Below are 17,110 nucleotides of genomic sequence, written 5' to 3'. Positions count from 1 at the left end.
TTCTGCCACTTTGTGGTCCCATATTGGAAAAGCTTGTAGATTCCATCTCGAACAACGCATCAAGCCCCTCCCTCCAACATGTGGCTAGAGCCCTTCTCTCAATTCAGTCACCTTTTGAGTCTGGTCTGTCTTTGTTGTTCATCATGAGTAGGGGCCCTTACCACCTGTGTCTCCCTATTCCCAATTAGTTTAGTTAACAAAGGTCTAATATCATTTCCCATCACATAGTTTTTCAATGGGATTGGCGGTAAGCAATTTAGATCTTCTCCCATTCAGCACGTGATCACCCTTCTTGATGGCTTGACCTCATCTAGCTATCGTGCGCTGAGCATTCTTGGGTCCTAATTCACAGAAGTGCTTTATATGGCAAGACGCCTTTGGAAAACGTTCTGTGAATGAGGTCCTTTGCCTCTTGTCTATTCAGATCCCCAGTGTCATTCTCTTTCCCACAGTTTTAATTAGTTACAGATGCCACTAGCTCAAAGGTGCCATTCCCATTTATTATCAGTGCAACACCCTCAGATTCAGAGGATATGATATTGCATTTGTGCCTTCTTGATTTGCCATGTTTTATAGATTATAGCAGCATGAATCATGTTATGTTTACGATGTGTAACTCTCTTTTTCTGTTTTCCTTTTTTTCACGCGCAGGCAATATGCATTCGTCAGCAGCATTCCTGTTTGTGTCACCAACAGAGTGTTGCTCAATGTCTGTACCCAGCTCATGATTATCCCGTGGCATTACTTGCAGGCCATCTGTCAGCCTCCCGCCATTAGCCACACCAGTAACCATCAGTGACTACAGGTTAGCATCGCAATCACAGATTTCCATGTCTATTTCACATGCCACATTAGAGTTAATTGCATCGTCTGTATTTTTCTACAAGAATGTGTTAAGTTTCAATGAGCCTGGCATCATGGCCACCCCCCTTTCTTTTCCCTTACCCCTGGCCACAAGCAAAAAAGCGCAAGAAGCTATTGCTGCAAGCTACCTTGCCGAACCACGCCCACATGATGTAGTGTTGGTGCAGGATAGCACCATCTATGAAATTGGCGCAGAAAGCGATAATACTACATCATCTCGCATTTGGAGATTGGAGATGGAGTAATTGCGCAGCAGAGTATTAGCTTAACAACCTCAGCAGCTGACAATACTACTTTTTGTAACTTGGGTAGTCAAGAGAACAGCAAATGTTACCTTGAACCCTTAATTGGAATACAGCCTATACATTTACCAGAGTCCTATAAAAATCCAAAACCAATGTATATTTAAAGCTGCACTGCTTAAAGCTGCACTGCTTAATACAACATCTTTAAATGCTCATCCTGTAGACGTACATGATTTTATAGTCGAACATGAACTTGACCTGTTCTGTCTTAAGGAACCAGACCCCTACGGTCCCATTTTGGCGATTGCAGTACCAGAGAATTATAAAGCCTTTTCCAATAACCGCACTAATTCTAAAGGAGGAGGTGTAGCCATTATTATGAGGAAAGTGTTACCTTTCTACCAGGTCCTTTGTACCTGCAATGGATGTGAGATGTTGCATCTAAAAATAAAATTAGTTCCAGTAAACTGTCTAAATCCTTTGTTGCTGTGTAGACCCCCTAACAATGTGTCAAATTTTAATGAGTAAACTCACACTCTGCAGCCTTGAAACAAAAGGGGAAGTGCCACAATACTCCTGGGTAACAGGTGGTATAAGGACCCCACAGATCAAGAGGCGCACCAACTTGAGCACTTCCTGAAGAGTACTGAATTTGATATTTTAAACACAGAGCCCACTCAATTGAAAGGCAGAATTCTAGACTGGATCGCCTCCAGTAATATCTGAGTGGTGATCACAGAGCCCACTCATTCGAAAGGCAGAATTCTAGACTGGATCGCCTCCAGTAATATATGAGTGGTGATCACAGAGCCCACTCATTTGAAAGGCAGAATTCTAGACTGGATCGCCTCGAGTAATATCAGAGTGGTGATCACAGAGCCCACTCATTTGAAAGGCAGAATTCTGGACTGGATCGCCTCGAGTAATATCTGAGTGGTGATCACAGAGCCCACTCATTTGAAAGGCAGAATTCTGGACTGGATCGCCTCCAGTACTATCTGAGTGGTGATCACAGAGCCCACTCATTCGAAAGGCAGAATTCTAGACTGGATCGCCTCCAGTAATATCTGAGTGGTGATCACAGAGCCCACTCATTCGAAAGGCAGAATTCTAGACTGGATCGCCTCGAGTACTATCTGAGTGGTGATCACAGAGCCCACTCATTCGAAAGGCAGAATTCTGGACTGGATCGCCTCCAGTACTATCTGAGTGGTGATCACAGAGTCCACTCATTCGAAAGGCAGAATTCTAGACTGGATCGCCTCCAGTAATATCTGAGTGGTGATCACAGAGCCCACTCATTCGAAAGGCAGAATTCTAGACTGGATCGCCTCGAGTACTATCTGAGTGGTGATCACAGAGCCCACTCATTTGAAAGGCAGAATTCTAGACTGGATCGTGGCTTCATTTCCAAAGGGATTGAAAACGCATCTGTGTGAATAGTTATTAACAGATCCTCATTGTGCTATACCACTCTAGGCTCAGTGTAACCTGATTTGTTCTGTGTTTTACGTTTCCACGCCCTAAAACCTGTCAGGATTTTGGCGTGTAATTAAACTATATAATATAAAATGAAATAAAATTAAATGAGTGTTATTTCACAAGTTTGGCAACAATGGCCTCACATTTGGTTATCGCCACTGTGAGCAACTGCTCAAGGTTGCCTACAAGGTTCTAGATAACATGCTTACCTGCTCATTCACAGATAGAAGTGTTTGTTGACTAACCCCCCCCACTACCTAACCATCCCCAATCAACATAGATGCTTGTAGAAGTGCAAGAGTCGATTAAATTGAACTATCAAGGATATCATGTACAACAGCCGTATGCTGATCAGCCGCAACAGTTTGCAATGCAGTGTTCGCGGTACTTAAAGAAAGAGATTCATTCACTATATGTAGGTGTTGAACTTCTGTGGACCCACTGTGTATCTCAGTGTTCTTAACTTTCTCAATACAATTATTCACTGTGTAACCATTGTCTTTAGTTTCCCGGGGTCTTCAACCACAGATGGAACAGTATCTGCCATGAGCAGCATGAGGGAAGTAATAATACTTCTCGTCAGCTTTGTACCAAGACAGGCCAACCAACGCGATCATAAGTTCTGCTTCCAGTAGATTCAACTCAATATTAACCACATTGTCTCTCACTGGGAAAAACTTGGTGATTTTAGAGGTTGGGCCAGATCCATAGTCCTTATCAACATTAGCACCCGGCGGGTGGGAGCCGTGCAATCAGGAGGCATGAAACGCAGGCTGATACTCCTTATCTAGCCTGCGTTCCAAGCCGTCTGATGGCTGGCACCCGAGCCCACTATCCCCTCCTCCCCGGTTCCTTTTTTATGTGTATATTCCCAACCCCCCTCCCCATCCCCACTTACCTGACTTTGGCAGCGGCGCAGCTCCCTTGCCTCTTCCGGCTGCCAGGGTAATGGAAGAGGGGCTCCATACAGAGCCCCGGGTTCTATACTACCATGGTGGCCATCTTGGAAAAGCATTTTCATTAATTGAACGGGACGTGTGCAGCATCCTGTTCAATTAATGAAAATTACATTTTTTTTGTTAGCAACCCGAGTTACAGCCTTGGTAACCCAGGGTGCTAATGGCATTCTTAACCCATTCCACGGGCCATACTGGGGGTAAAGTCCCGGCGCCCTTGCTGTTCTGGGGGCGTTAACTCGGGATGCTGGACCATTACTCCCGGTAAGGCCTGTGGAAGGGGTTAAAAACACCACATTAGTAATTCTATCATGAACGGTCCAATCCCTACCTTTGTGTAGTCAGCATGGGAAGCTGATGTCAATCACATGATCATTAATCGGGCGCGTGAACTCACCGGTGTGTAAAGGTGTGAGAGTTAGGAGTTGGGTACGTAGGGAGTTGGAGATTTTGCGACAGTGATGCAAGGAGTTTTGAAGGGCTAAGGAGGTGATAGAGCAGAAGGAGAACAAGTAGGTGGTGCAGCAGAATAGAGGTAGAGTGGAGGTGTAGAAGAGAGGTCATCCCAGGGAGGTGGCAAAGGTCATTTCTAAGAAAGATGATGTGAGAAGATGAGCGGAGAGAAGGTCAAGAAGGAGAGTCGTTGTCAAGGAGCGGTTTAGGAGGCAGCATCTAAGGAAGAAGATGTTGCAGAGACAACGAAATGGATTGGAGGAAAGACAGGCAAGTAAGGAGGAGGTTTAGACAGTAGGCAAGACGGTAAAGGAGGCTATGGAGAGCAACAGAGAGATGGCGGCACGGAGGTTAAAGGGGAGGAGAGGAGGAGAACCAGTTGTAAGCAGGAGAGGAGGGAGGGGGAGAGGGGAAAAGCTGATTGGCAAGGAGGGGAGGAGCAAAGCATTTAAAATCATTCAATGAGGAATGGAAGGAGGATAAGACAGAAAAGAGGAGGCGAGAGAAGTAGACAGTTAGGACGGAGAAAGGCACTTCCCGAGGTAAGGGGCGAGAGATTGCTAGAAAGGTTGAAGCCCAAGGGCTGCAGGAGTTGTTGGCAATGTGTGCTACCAACACCAAGGGGTTATGCTTTCCAATACCTTGGCCCATGGCGACCTTTGCTAAGATCATCAGGAGTTTGGCATCTGGCCCACATCTAGATGGCCCCGTGAACCACAGGTGGTGGCAATGGGTACAGAGGACAATGGCATCCTGGCAAGTCCAACAAAAGGCATCACTTCCACCTAGAAGAGCCAAGAAAGAAGTGCCGGGCGCTAAAACCCAAAACATGGTGAGTGAATTTTGGACTGCCAGCGAAGAGGATGATGGACTGGCAAACTATGGTCACCTAGAAAGTTTGATTTCTTCCGTGTTCAGACCTACCTAATACCTTAGCTTATGTGTGGTAATAAAGACCCTTGAAACTCATAACCGGGGCTCTGGGGCATATGTTGATCCGTTGCCATGACAACAAATAAAGTGAAGAAGGAGATGGAGCAGACAGAGAGCATAGAGCTAACTGTAACCAGAGAGAGCGTTCACAGGGAGATTGCACATGACACACAGAGTGACACATCTGACAGAGCACACAAGGCACACAGAGAGACAGAGAAGTCACACAGTGAGCAGTCGTAGAGATAGAGTGCGCAAAGTGCACAGAAGGACAGAGGAGCGAGAGAGAGAGAGAGAGAGGTTGAGAGAGAAGGAGAGAGATAGAGATACAAAGGGCGCAGAGAGACAGATAAGTCACACACACAGCAGTTGTAGAGATAGAGGGCGCAAAGTACACAGAAGGACAGAGGAACGAGAGAGAGAGAGAGGTTGAGAGAGAAGGAGAGAGAGAGAGATACAAAGCGCACAGAGAGACAGAGAAGTCAGAGAGAGAGCAGTCATAGAGATAGAGGGCACAAAGTGTACAAAAGGACAGAGGAGAGAGTGAGAGTTACAAAGCGCACAGAGAGACAGAGAAGTCAGAGAGAGTGAAGTCATAGAGATAGAGGGCGCAAAGTGCACAGAAGGACAGAGGAGAGAGAGAGAAAGAAAGAGAGTTACAGAGCGCACAGAGAGACAGAGAGGTCAGAGAGAGAGAAGTCATAGAGATAGAGGGCGCAAAGTGCACAGAAGGACAGAGGAGCGAGAGAGAGAGCGAGAGAGAGAGAGGTTGAGAGAGAAGGAGAGAGAGAGAGAGATACAAAGCGCACAGAGAGACAAAGAAGTCACACAGAGAGCAGTCGTAGAGATAGAGGGCGCAAAGTGCACAGAAGGACAGAGGAGCGAGAGAGAGAGAGAGAGAGGTTGAGAGAGAAGGAGAGAGAGAGAGATACAAAGCGCACAGAGAGACAGAGAAGTCAGAGAGAGAGCAGTCATAGAGATAGAGGGCACAAAGTGTACAAAAGGACAGAGGAGAGATAGAGAGTTACAAAGCGCACAGAGAGACAGAGAAGTCAGAGAGAGTGAAGTCATAGAGATAGAGGGCGCAAAGTGCACAGAAGGACAGAGGAGAGAGAGAAAGAAAGAGAGTTACAGAGCGCACAGAGAGACAGAGAAGTCAGAGAGAGAGAAGTCATAGAGATAGAGGGCGCAAAGTGCACAGAAGGACAGAGGAGAGAGAGAAAGAAAGAGAGTTACAGAGCGCACAGAGAGACAGAGAGGTCGGAGAGAGAGCAGTCGTAGAGATAGAGGGCGCAAAGTGCACAGAAGAACAGAGGAGAGAGACTTTCAAAGCGCACAGAGAGATAGAGAAGTCACACACAGAGCAGTCGAACAGATAGAGGGCACAAAGTGTACAAAAGGACAGAGGAGAGAGAGAGAGTTACAAAGCGCACAGAGAGACAGAGAAGTCAGAGAGAGTGAAGTCATAGAGATAGAGGGCGCAAAGTGCACAGAAGGACAGAGGAGAGAGAGAGAGAGAGAGAGAGGTTGAGAGAGAAGGAGAGAGAGAGAGAGAGAGATACAAAGCGCACAGAGAGACAGAGAAGTCAGAGAGAGAGCAGTCATAGAGATAGAGGGCACAAAGTGTACAAAAGGACAGAGGAGAGATAGAGAGTTACAAAGCGCACAGAGAGACAGAGAAGTCAGAGAGAGTGAAGTCATAGAGATAGAGGGCGCAAAGTGCACAGAAGGACAGAGGAGAGAGAGAAAGAAAGAGAGTTACAGAGCGCACAGAGAGACAGAGAAGTCAGAGAGAGAGAAGTCATAGAGATAGAGGGCGCAAAGTGCACAGAAGGACAGAGGAGAGAGAGAAAGAAAGAGAGTTACAGAGCGCACAGAGAGACAGAGAGGTCGGAGAGAGAGCAGTCGTAGAGATAGAGGGCGCAAAGTGCACAGAAGAACAGAGGAGAGAGACTTTCAAAGCGCACAGAGAGACAGAGAAGTCACACACAGAGCAGTCGAACAGATAGAGGGCACAAAGTGTACAAAAGGACAGAGGAGAGAGAGAGTTACAAAGCGCACAGAGAGACAGAGAAGTCAGAGAGAGTGAAGTCATAGAGATAGAGGGCGCAAAGTGCACAGAAGGACAGAGGAGAGAGAGAAAGAAAGAGAGTTACAGAGTGCACAGAGAGACAGAGAAGTCAGAGAGAGAAAAGTCATAGAGATAGAGGGCGCAAAGTGCACAGAAGGACAGAGGAGCGGGAGAGAGAGAGAGAGCGAGAGAGAGAGAGAGGTTGAGAGAGAAGGAGAGAGAGAGAGATACAAAGCGCACAGAGAGACAGAGAAGTCACACAGAGAGCAGTCGTAGAGATAGAGGGCGCAAAGTGCACAGAAGGACAGAGGAGCGAGAGAGAGAGAGAGAGAGAGAGAGAGAGGTTGAGAGAGAAGGAGAGAGAGATACAAAGCGCACAGAGAGACAGAGAAGTCAGAGAGAGAGCAGTCATAGAGATAGAGGGCACAAAGTATACAAAAGGACAGAGGAGAGAGAGAGAGTTACAAAGCGCACGGGGAGACAGAGAAGTCAGAGAGAGTGAAGTCATAGAGATAGAGGGCGCAAAGTGCACAGAAGGACAGAGGAGAGAGAAAAAGAAAGAGAGTTACAGAGCGCACAGAGAGACAGAGAAGTCAGAGAGAGAAAAGTCATAGAGATAGAGGGCGCAAAGTGCAAAGAAGGACAGAGGAGAGAGAGAAAGAAAGAGAGTTACAGAGCGCACAGAGAGACAGAGAAGTTGGAGAGAGAGCAGTCGTAGACATAGAGGGCGCAAAGTGCACAGAAGAACAGAGGAGAGAGAGAAAGAAAGAGAGTTACAGAGCGCACAGAGAGACAGAGAGGTCAGAGAGAGAGCAGTCGTAGAGATAGAGGGCGCAAAGTGCACAGAAGAACAGAGGAGAGAGAGAAAGAAAGAGAGTTACAGAGCGCACAGAGAGACAGAGAAGTCAGAGAGAGAGAAGTCATAGAGATAGAGGGCGCAAAGTGCACAGAAGGACAGAGGAGCGAGAGAGAGAGAGCGAGAGAGAGAGAGGTTGAGAGAGAAGGAGAGAGAGAGAGATACAAAGCGCACAGAGAGACAAAGAAGTCACACAGAGAGCAGTCGTAGAGATAGAGGGTGCAAAGTGCACAGAAGGACAGAGGAGCGAGAGAGAGAGAGAGAGAGAGAGGTTGAGGTTGAGAGAGAAGGAGAGAGAGAGAGATACAAAGCGCACAGAGAGACAGAGAAGTCAGAGAGAGAGCAGTCATAGAGATAGAGGGCACAAAGTGTACAAAAGGACAGAGGAGAGATAGAGCGTTACAAAGCGCACAGAGAGACAGAGAAGTCAGAGAGAGTGAAGTCATAGAGATAGAGGGCGCAAAGTGCACAGAAGGACAGAGGAGAGAGAGAAAGAAAGAGAGTTACAGAGCGCACAGAGAGACAGAGAAGTCAGAGAGAGAGAAGTCATAGAGATAGAGGGCGCAAAGTGCACAGAAGGACAGAGGAGAGAGAGAAAGAAAGAGAGTTACAGAGCGCACAGAGAGACAGAGAGGTCGGAGAGAGAGCAGTCGTAGAGATAGAGGGCGCAAAGTGCACAGAAGAACAGAGGAGAGAGACTTTCAAAGCGCACAGAGAGATAGAGAAGTCACACACAGAGCAGTCGAACAGATAGAGGGCACAAAGTGTACAAAAGGACAGAGGAGAGAGAGAGAGTTACAAAGCGCACAGAGAGACAGAGAAGTCAGAGAGAGTGAAGTCATAGAGATAGAGGGCGCAAAGTGCACAGAAGGACAGAGGAGAGAGAGAGAGAGAGAGGTTGAGAGAGAAGGAGAGAGAGAGAGAGAGAGAGATACAAAGCGCACAGAGAGACAGAGAAGTCAGAGAGAGAGCAGTCATAGAGATAGAGGGCACAAAGTGTACAAAAGGACAGAGGAGAGATAGAGAGTTACAAAGCGCACAGAGAGACAGAGAAGTCAGAGAGAGAGAAGTCATAGAGATAGAGGGCGCAAAGTGCACAGAAGGACAGAGGAGAGAGAGAAAGAAAGAGAGTTACAGAGCGCACAGAGAGACAGAGAGGTCGGAGAGAGAGCAGTCGTAGAGATAGAGGGCGCAAAGTGCACAGAAGAACAGAGGAGAGAGACTTTCAAAGCGCACAGAGAGATAGAGAAGTCACACACAGAGCAGTCGAACAGATAGAGGGCACAAAGTGTACAAAAGGACAGAGGAGAGAGAGAGAGTTACAAAGCGCACAGAGAGACAGAGAAGTCAGAGAGAGTGAAGTCATAGAGATAGAGGGCGCAAAGTGCACAGAAGGACAGAGGAGAGAGAGAAAGAAAGAGAGTTACAGAGTGCACAGAGAGACAGAGAAGTCAGAGAGAGAAAAGTCATAGAGATAGGGGGCGCAAAGTGCACAGAAGGACAGAGGAGCGGGAGAGAGAGAGAGAGCGAGAGAGAGAGAGAGGTTGAGAGAGAAGGAGAGAGAGAGAGATACAAAGCGCACAGAGAGACTGAGAAGTCACACAGAGAGCAGTCGTAGAGATAGAGGGCGCAAAGTGCACAGAAGGACAGAGGAGCGAGAGAGAGAGAGAGGTTGAGAGAGAAGGAGAGAGAGATACAAAGCGCACAGAGAGACAGAGAAGTCAGAGAGAGAGCAGTCATAGAGATAGAGGGCACAAAGTGTACAAAAGGACAGAGGAGAGAGAGAGAGTTACAAAGCGCACAGGGAGACAGAGAAGTCAGAGAGAGAAAAGTCATAGAGATAGAGGGCGCAAAGTGCACAGAAGGACAGAGGAGAGAGAGAAAGAAAGAGAGTTACAGAGCGCACAGAGAGACAGAGAAGTTGGAGAGAGAGCAGTCGTAGACATAGAGGGCGCAAAGTGCACAGAAGAACAGAGGAGAGAGAGAAAGAAAGAGAGTTACAGAGCGCACAGAGAGACAGAGAGGTCGGAGAGAGAGCAGTCGTAGAGATAGAGGGCGCAAAGTGCACAGAAGAACAGAGGAGAGAGACTTTCAAAGCGCACAGAGAGACAGAGAAGTCACACACAGAGCAGTCGAACAGATAGAGTGCACAAAGTTCACAGAAGGACAGAGGAGATAGAGAGAAAGAGAGAGAGAGAGTTACAAAGTGCACATAGTGCACAGAGAGCTAGAGAGAGCACACAGGAAGGCAGTGTAGAGTGAGGGAGGAGGAGAGAGTAGAGCGCTTGGACAAACTGTGTACAGAGAAACAAAGTGCACAAAAGCACAAAGAGAAGGAGCATGCAGAGAGACAGACAAGATGGGACAACAGCAAGCAAAGAAAGAGCACACAGAAAAAGAGAGCGCAAAGAGAGAAAATGAGACAGGTCACACAGAGGGACAGAGCATGCAGAGAAATGCACAGCACAGATGGCACGCACAAAGAGTTCGAGAGCCAGAGTGCACAGAAAGACAGAGTGGCAGGGACACCAGGAAGAGAGACCAACAGAGCACACAGGACACATAAAGTGCAGCAGCAGAGAGTAATAGCAGAGAGACACCGCAAACAAAGCGCAGGAAGGGAAAAAAAGCCAACAGAGAGAAAATGGCAGAGACATTGTAGAAAAACATAGGCTGGAGAGCACACAGCGAGATAGTGTGCCCATAGAGGCAGGGCGACTGAACAATGGAGTGCATAGAAAGAGCATAGAGAGAGAAAGAAAGCCAGCAGAGAGACAAAGGGAGAGACAGAGCGCACACAGAGAGATAGTGTACCCCGAGAGGCAGAGCGACTGTGCAACGGAGAGTCATAGAGAGAAAGAAAGCCAGCAGAGAGACAAAGGGAAGAAGAAGAAATAGTGTATTCTGCGTTAACCACCAGCATACAAAAACACCACAATACATAACTGTTAACATATTTTAAACATAAAATCAATGTTTCTGCACCCCATCCAGTCTACTGCAGTTAAAACAGCCCCATATTTCAGGGCCATATAATATGGCCGAACGTGTAACAAAAACGGTTTAGGGCTCTAAAACCTGATTGAGTTCGTATTTGAATCTTGTTAACATGGTGGGACGGGACCAGGAGCCACTCTGGTGAAAGAAAATCCCCAGATAACTCTATGCATTCACCACAGAGATGCTCACATGATGTACTGTCCAAGGAAACTTCCTTTTGGACCTGCTGAATTGGACTATCTTTGTCTTTTCAATTTCAGGCCATGTCCACCAACGAACTTGAGAGCATAATTCAGAGACTCCTGGAGGCCTCTATGAGCTAGGTCGATAAGAGCTGTGTCATCGGCATACAATAAGGCCCCGTATTTTACCCCATTAATAATGGGAGGGTCTATCTGTGCTAAAGAATTATTTGGATTGAAATCTGACCAAAATAAAATAAACAACCGGGGGTAAGGGGCAGCCTTGTCTAACTCCTTTGTTAGTGGAAAACTCACTTGAGTAACTCGCTGAACCAGGGCAGCTTACAACAGCTCAGGGGTCTGCAGGTACGAGTTGACTCAGCTGCAGTAATCTTGCCGGCATTCCTAATTTATTTAGTTTTTTCAATAAAATTGCTCTGTCTAGGGAGTCAAAAGCTTTCGCTAACTCCAAGAAAGCAACAAATATGGAACCCGTCCTGACCTTGGTATATTTTTCAATAGCGCTATTGATCAGAAAGCAATGATCTAACGTAGTAAATAATTTCCTTACCCCAGCCTGGGTTTCAGGGAGGATATTATTCACCCCGGCCCATTCCACTAGCCTCCTCCCCGTACAGTTAGCAAAAATCGTGCTTGTGCTGTCAAGCAGGGACATGGGTCGATAGCTGTGCAGCTCTTTATTTGATCCTTTTTCAAATATAGGAACAATTAATCTCCTCTCCCAGGATGACCGGGGTGCCTGGGCGCTTGCTATCACATTCAAAACCATAGTCAAAATAGGCACCCACCATGATGGAAACCATGTAATAGCCTCAATATTGATCCCATCTGGGCCTGGGGATTCCCCCCAGCCACCCCTTCCCTAGCTGTCATCAGCGAAGCAGTGACCTCTTCTTTCGTGAATCTCATTCATTCCATTAAAGGGGGGTCTCGGGCCTATCCTCTGTCACCTGGTAGACAGAGACAGACAGACAGACAGACAGAGCAAGGAAAGCACACAGAGAGGTAGTGTACCCAGAGAGGCAGAGCGAGTGAGGAATAAGGTGACAGAGAGAGAGCATCGGGAGAGTAAGAAAGCCAGCACAGAGACACGGGGAGAGACAGTTTAGACAGGCAGACGGAGTACGGAGAGCACCCCAAAAGACAGCGTGCCAAGAGAGACAGAGCAGGTGATAGGCAGAGTGACAGAGACAGGGTGTACAGAGAGACAGAGCCCATAAAGAGAGCACCATATAATATATATATCGTGAAGACATGGAGGAAAAGAAAACCGCACTCCAAGCATGAGGCCAGCAGGTCCCAATGGAAAAATAACAAACTCGGATCCAATAAGCAGAACGAGTTTAATATATGGTAAAAAAAATGTGGTAGGCAAGACACACAGCAAAACACAACAGGACGCCAGGGCAGTGTCCTGAACGACGCGTTTCGCGCTCCTCCGAGCGCTTGATCACGAGAATATATATATTATATAGTGGTACAGCTAGTTGGAATGAATCAGTTCAACTTGTAATATGGCCATGTGTTATGTGGATAAGCCTTTATAAACATGGCGTCTGTAACTATTGATAATAATAATAGACATATTTCAATAGAATTTGAATATCTGAACTTCAGCTGAAACTCTCTTCTCTCCTCCCCTGTTCCATCTCAGCACTTTGCTCAGCCTCAAGGTGGCTAAAACCATTATACAAGCAACTAACATGACACACCATGTTCCTTTCACTTTTCCCTATCCCCTCCTTTTCTTCCTTGTCGCGTATACCCTCCTTCTCGCCTTCTCTCCTCCTTATTCTACTATTCTCTAACGTCCTCCTCTTTTCACCTCAGAATTTTGTGGCGGCTGATAGATAGACATCGCAAAGAATATCTCAGAATAACAAGAATTAGCGCTGGAGTCTATCATGAGCCTCCTCCCGGCCTATCCGAATCCTCGAAACTCAGTCCATAATCTCTGCTATAGGCCTCATTCCAAACATGGTGACTTGAGCAGCAGCCCGACAAGCAGCAAGGAAACGATTGTGCTCATCTGTGCAAAGGCAAAGGGGAGCATTCCCCCAACTGACAAACCACAGTGAAACACAACATGTGTAAAGTTCATTTGTACTAGTTCCATGTTCAATAAATTAGCATTACATGTTGCTTGTGTCTGCTAGTTCTTTGCGCCACAACAAAAACACTTTCATTTTTAGTTGTACAACTCCATGTGCTAATATCCTTATAAACCTGGGGAGGTTCTTTATCACTTTGGATGATAACCCTTCCCCAATGTATAGCCCCCATCTTTTGCCACGTTAATAACTGAGGGGTGTCATTATCCCTCTGTCTATAAGGCTTAATTCTGAAGTGAACCTAAAGCACAAATGTCTCTTACAGCTCACAGTGGGAGAGCTGCCTGCCACACGTCCCTGACTCTTGTGATTAACTCTATCCAAGTTGCCTATCTCATGATTTATAATTAAGGGAAATGACAGCATGACAAAGTTGGAACCTACTTTTGGGATGTTCTGGGAGCCTCAGCAACAGGAGACTAGTGTTTGACCAAAAACGAAATGGTCACCAATTTGAAAATTCCATTGAGAACCCACCAATGGGACCTCACAGAGCGGCTTAAATGTAAAGAGCATACGAGTCATGGAGTAAAAATATACTTGAAATAAGACCTGGAAAAACTATGGGCCTGATTCACAGAAGCATTTCATTATGGTGCAATCCCATAGGGAAATGCTCTGTCAATCAGGCCCTACATGTTTGTATTGATCCTAAAATTATGAGATCAGTTTTTGGTCCTGATGAATGCAAAAAATGTCTTGAATGCAGAAACTGGTCGACCATAAATAACCCTTGCGAACATCTATCATGAATAGCAATTTCATTTTAATGCTACAATTTCAGTACATGCGTACATATAGGGTAGTTTAATGAAGCAAGTTATCTCGCTTAGTATGCATACTATTTTAGATGGGGCAAGGTTATTTTCATCCGAAATGAGTTTTGATGCATTTTGTTCCTTTTCCTCTCACTGAAAGGCTTATTGATGGTTGAACATTGGCTCAGCTTCTCTTTGATGTATCACTCTTTGATGTAGGCATTACATCACCACTTTCTATGGAGAGAGGGATTTGCACGCAGAGGCACCCTAGTTTCTCCTATACTGATGTGTAAATAGTTGTTCTAGTGAATTATGACACAAGCCCTCTTTTTGTGATATAAATTAGACTGAGCTGAGTTGGGCGGGGTGGTTAAATTCGTTTCTGCCTCTTTTACAGATGTATTCTTTTTATGGTTTTTAGTGCAGGTACAGCTACATAAATATTTAAAAAATCAGGATTATCCATCGGTTATTAAATTTGGCTGCCAGATATAAAGACCATTTCTGGTTTGGCAGCAATGACTTGCTAGCCCACCCATCACAATATATCCTAGTTTTACATGTCTTTCCATTTACATTTCCAGAAATCGGGTATGTAAGGCAGCTTAACCTTGAAACGCAGTGGTGTTGTATTGCTAATAGTAAAGTACACAGTGCAACATATATCCTTTAAACGCATTGTCAATACTGGCTGTGGTTATGGGAACTGTTTTAAGCACGTCCATGGTAACTTATTATAACTTAATAAAAACGAATCGATTCTGAAGTTTACAAAGTTTCACTGGTCTATGTAAGAAAAGACAGCGTGTCAGCCCCTCTTGTGTTTCTCAAATTAAACGTTGCACAGAAAATGGCCTTCTTTCATTGACACGTTTAGTCAGTTTCATAGTAAATTGCAGGATGCCGGAGCTGCTCTAACGTGCAGCATGGGGTCCAAAGGTGACCTTTCTGTGAGTTCGTTTTTTTGTCAGAACTTTGTGGTTGCCTGTGTGCGATAAACCCACGCACTATTCGAAAAGTCCATTGCTGTGGGGCAGCCTGCTCCAATTGCGCACGTGCAATGGCACAATCTTTTCACAGCCACCCATAGTCCCCCCAGTGGCATAGTGAGCATTAGAGCACTTTCATTCTTTTCACTTTCTTTATTTTCACTTTATTGCTGCTGATTACGTTGCCTTTAATGTCAAGTGATTTTTTCCACTTCGTCATGTTTACCTCTTTGTTATTCTTTTGGAATATTTGTCATATAATATTGACTAGAACCAGAAAACCCCTCATCAACGTGCGTTTTACATTTCACTCGTGCCTTTTTTACAATGAGCCCTTGCACAATTGACATATTAATTCCATCCAATGGCCAGTTATCTACAGCTGCTAGCAATATCTTAAATGCACAGTTCTGAACTAAAGTGTTACTGAAACCTATTATTTGGTTACCAGCCGTTCTCGTTATTCAACTTCTAAAGGTTAAATTCGCTATTACATGTTTGTCCAAAGTTCGTGGGAAATCCTATTAGAGAGGGTGACCGTCTGTGTACCCCGGTTTTCAGTGAAGTTGCCTTCCCCCCACCCCCTCCCCATCTCACCCCTCACATTCCAGACGGGGCCTCCCAGAGGACTCAACTCCCCTGCCTGCTGGCTTTGTTGTCTACAATTCTCTAATCACGTTCCCACCCCCTAGAGAGCACATTAATCTTTTGTCCTTATCGTTTATAAAAAAAATAAATATAAGATTCCGAATGTATGCTTGCGTTCTAAGAGCTCAGATTAGCAAGATCCCGGCTGTTAACACGGTCGCCACTTGCCTCTCAGCAGCCGCCAGGCAAGGAAATGGAGGCCCATGGAGTCCCAGTTTCGCGGTCACAAAGACTGTCTTGTTGGTGAGGCGTCTGGCCTTCGACTGTGTGCTCTCCCCTTACTCATTTACCTGCCCACCTGCCTAATAGTCACACTGGGTGATTGATGGTCTTCCCCGTCCAGCCTGGCGACAGCAGGGCCCGAAAGTCAGTCTGGCACAAGCCGCAGCACGGCTACCTACCACTGCGCACTCACCGTAGAGTCCGGGTGATGGGAGCGAGGAGCGTCTGGCGTCTGTACAGGAGTCTTCTTGCTGAGGCGTGTGTGGTCCAGTGACCACCAGCGCCACGTTTATATGGACCGGTCACTGCAGTGTGACAGGTAAGAGCCCACCCACTACTACGGCTTACCGCCTCCCACCCAGCTGCACGCTCCCATCTGTAAACAGCCTCCCTCCCTCTAATGTGCAACTCTTTCCGGGCCCCCCTCTGTTGCTCACCATTTTCTATGTCCTTCCACTCTTTTTGCCCCCCCCCCATGTTTCCCCTCCCCCATGCAGCACACTTCAGTCCATGACCAGCATCCATGAGTGGCGCAACACCTACCATGGTCCATCTGCCTCTACAGCCCTCCCCTTTCTATGCCCCCTCCCTCAGTGCACCCAGCCCTTCATGGCCCTCCCCATGCATTCCCAATCTCCCTCTTGCACCTCCACACGCCACAAACACGCCCCCCCCATTCACCACTGCTCTTACTCCATAGGCCCATCCATCCATGGACCGTCCCTCCGGGACCCACCTCCTCCCAGGGCCCAACTCTCACCAAAGCCCATCCCCCATGTATTACCTTCCCCCAGGGGTGACATCCATCCCTAGGCACCCCACTTTGTGAGCTCCCTGCCTCGATTTAAAGATCTGCCTTCCTCCATGGCCCAGCTCAATCTATAGCCCAAAACCCCCTTCATGCCCCCGACCATGGGCCACCTCTCTCGAGGGCCACCTCTCCTCCAAGCTTCTCCTGTCACCTCTCGCCACCCTCATCTGTGTTCCCAGACTGAGGAGATCAGATTTTTTCAAGCATTAGCACTTTTCAGTCCTACCACAAAGTGATCATCGGGCAGCGGAGAGGGAATGGTTAACCTGTTTCTAAGACAGATGGGCTGCTATCCGCAAAAGCTCCACACTCAGCAATCCCTTAACATGGATGGAACAAGGGGAGGTGCAGCCACAATGACCGCATCCCAGAAGCCGGAGGTAGGGAAGGGAGGACTGCAGTGCGCAGAAGGGGGACACATACAGGACAAGGTGAGTCACGGAGAGCAGTATAGGCAAACATTAAGGAAGGACAATGGGAGTCATGGAACAAAGAAAATACCCGA

The 17,110-nt window shown here is 46.7% G+C and overlaps 1 long non-coding RNA gene across 1 annotated transcript in view; it reads left to right on the top strand.

Annotated features, from left to right (window-relative positions):
- Positions 1–655: 655 nt before the first annotated feature.
- LOC138521471 (uncharacterized) overlaps positions 656–17,110 on the top strand; it is a 222,788-nt gene continuing 206,333 nt past the window's right edge. Inside the window, exon 1 of the long non-coding RNA XR_011283054.1 lies at positions 656–805. This is a non-coding gene — a long non-coding RNA (uncharacterized lncRNA). The remainder of the gene's footprint in view (positions 806–17,110) is intronic.

The sequence above is a fragment of the Ambystoma mexicanum genome, chromosome 13 (assembly GCF_040938575.1).
Source record: "Ambystoma mexicanum isolate Mex_15411 chromosome 13, UKY_AmexF1_1, whole genome shotgun sequence".
Lineage (NCBI taxonomy): Eukaryota > Metazoa > Chordata > Amphibia > Caudata > Ambystomatidae > Ambystoma > Ambystoma mexicanum.
This window is presented reverse-complemented; position numbering and strand designations above follow the sequence as displayed.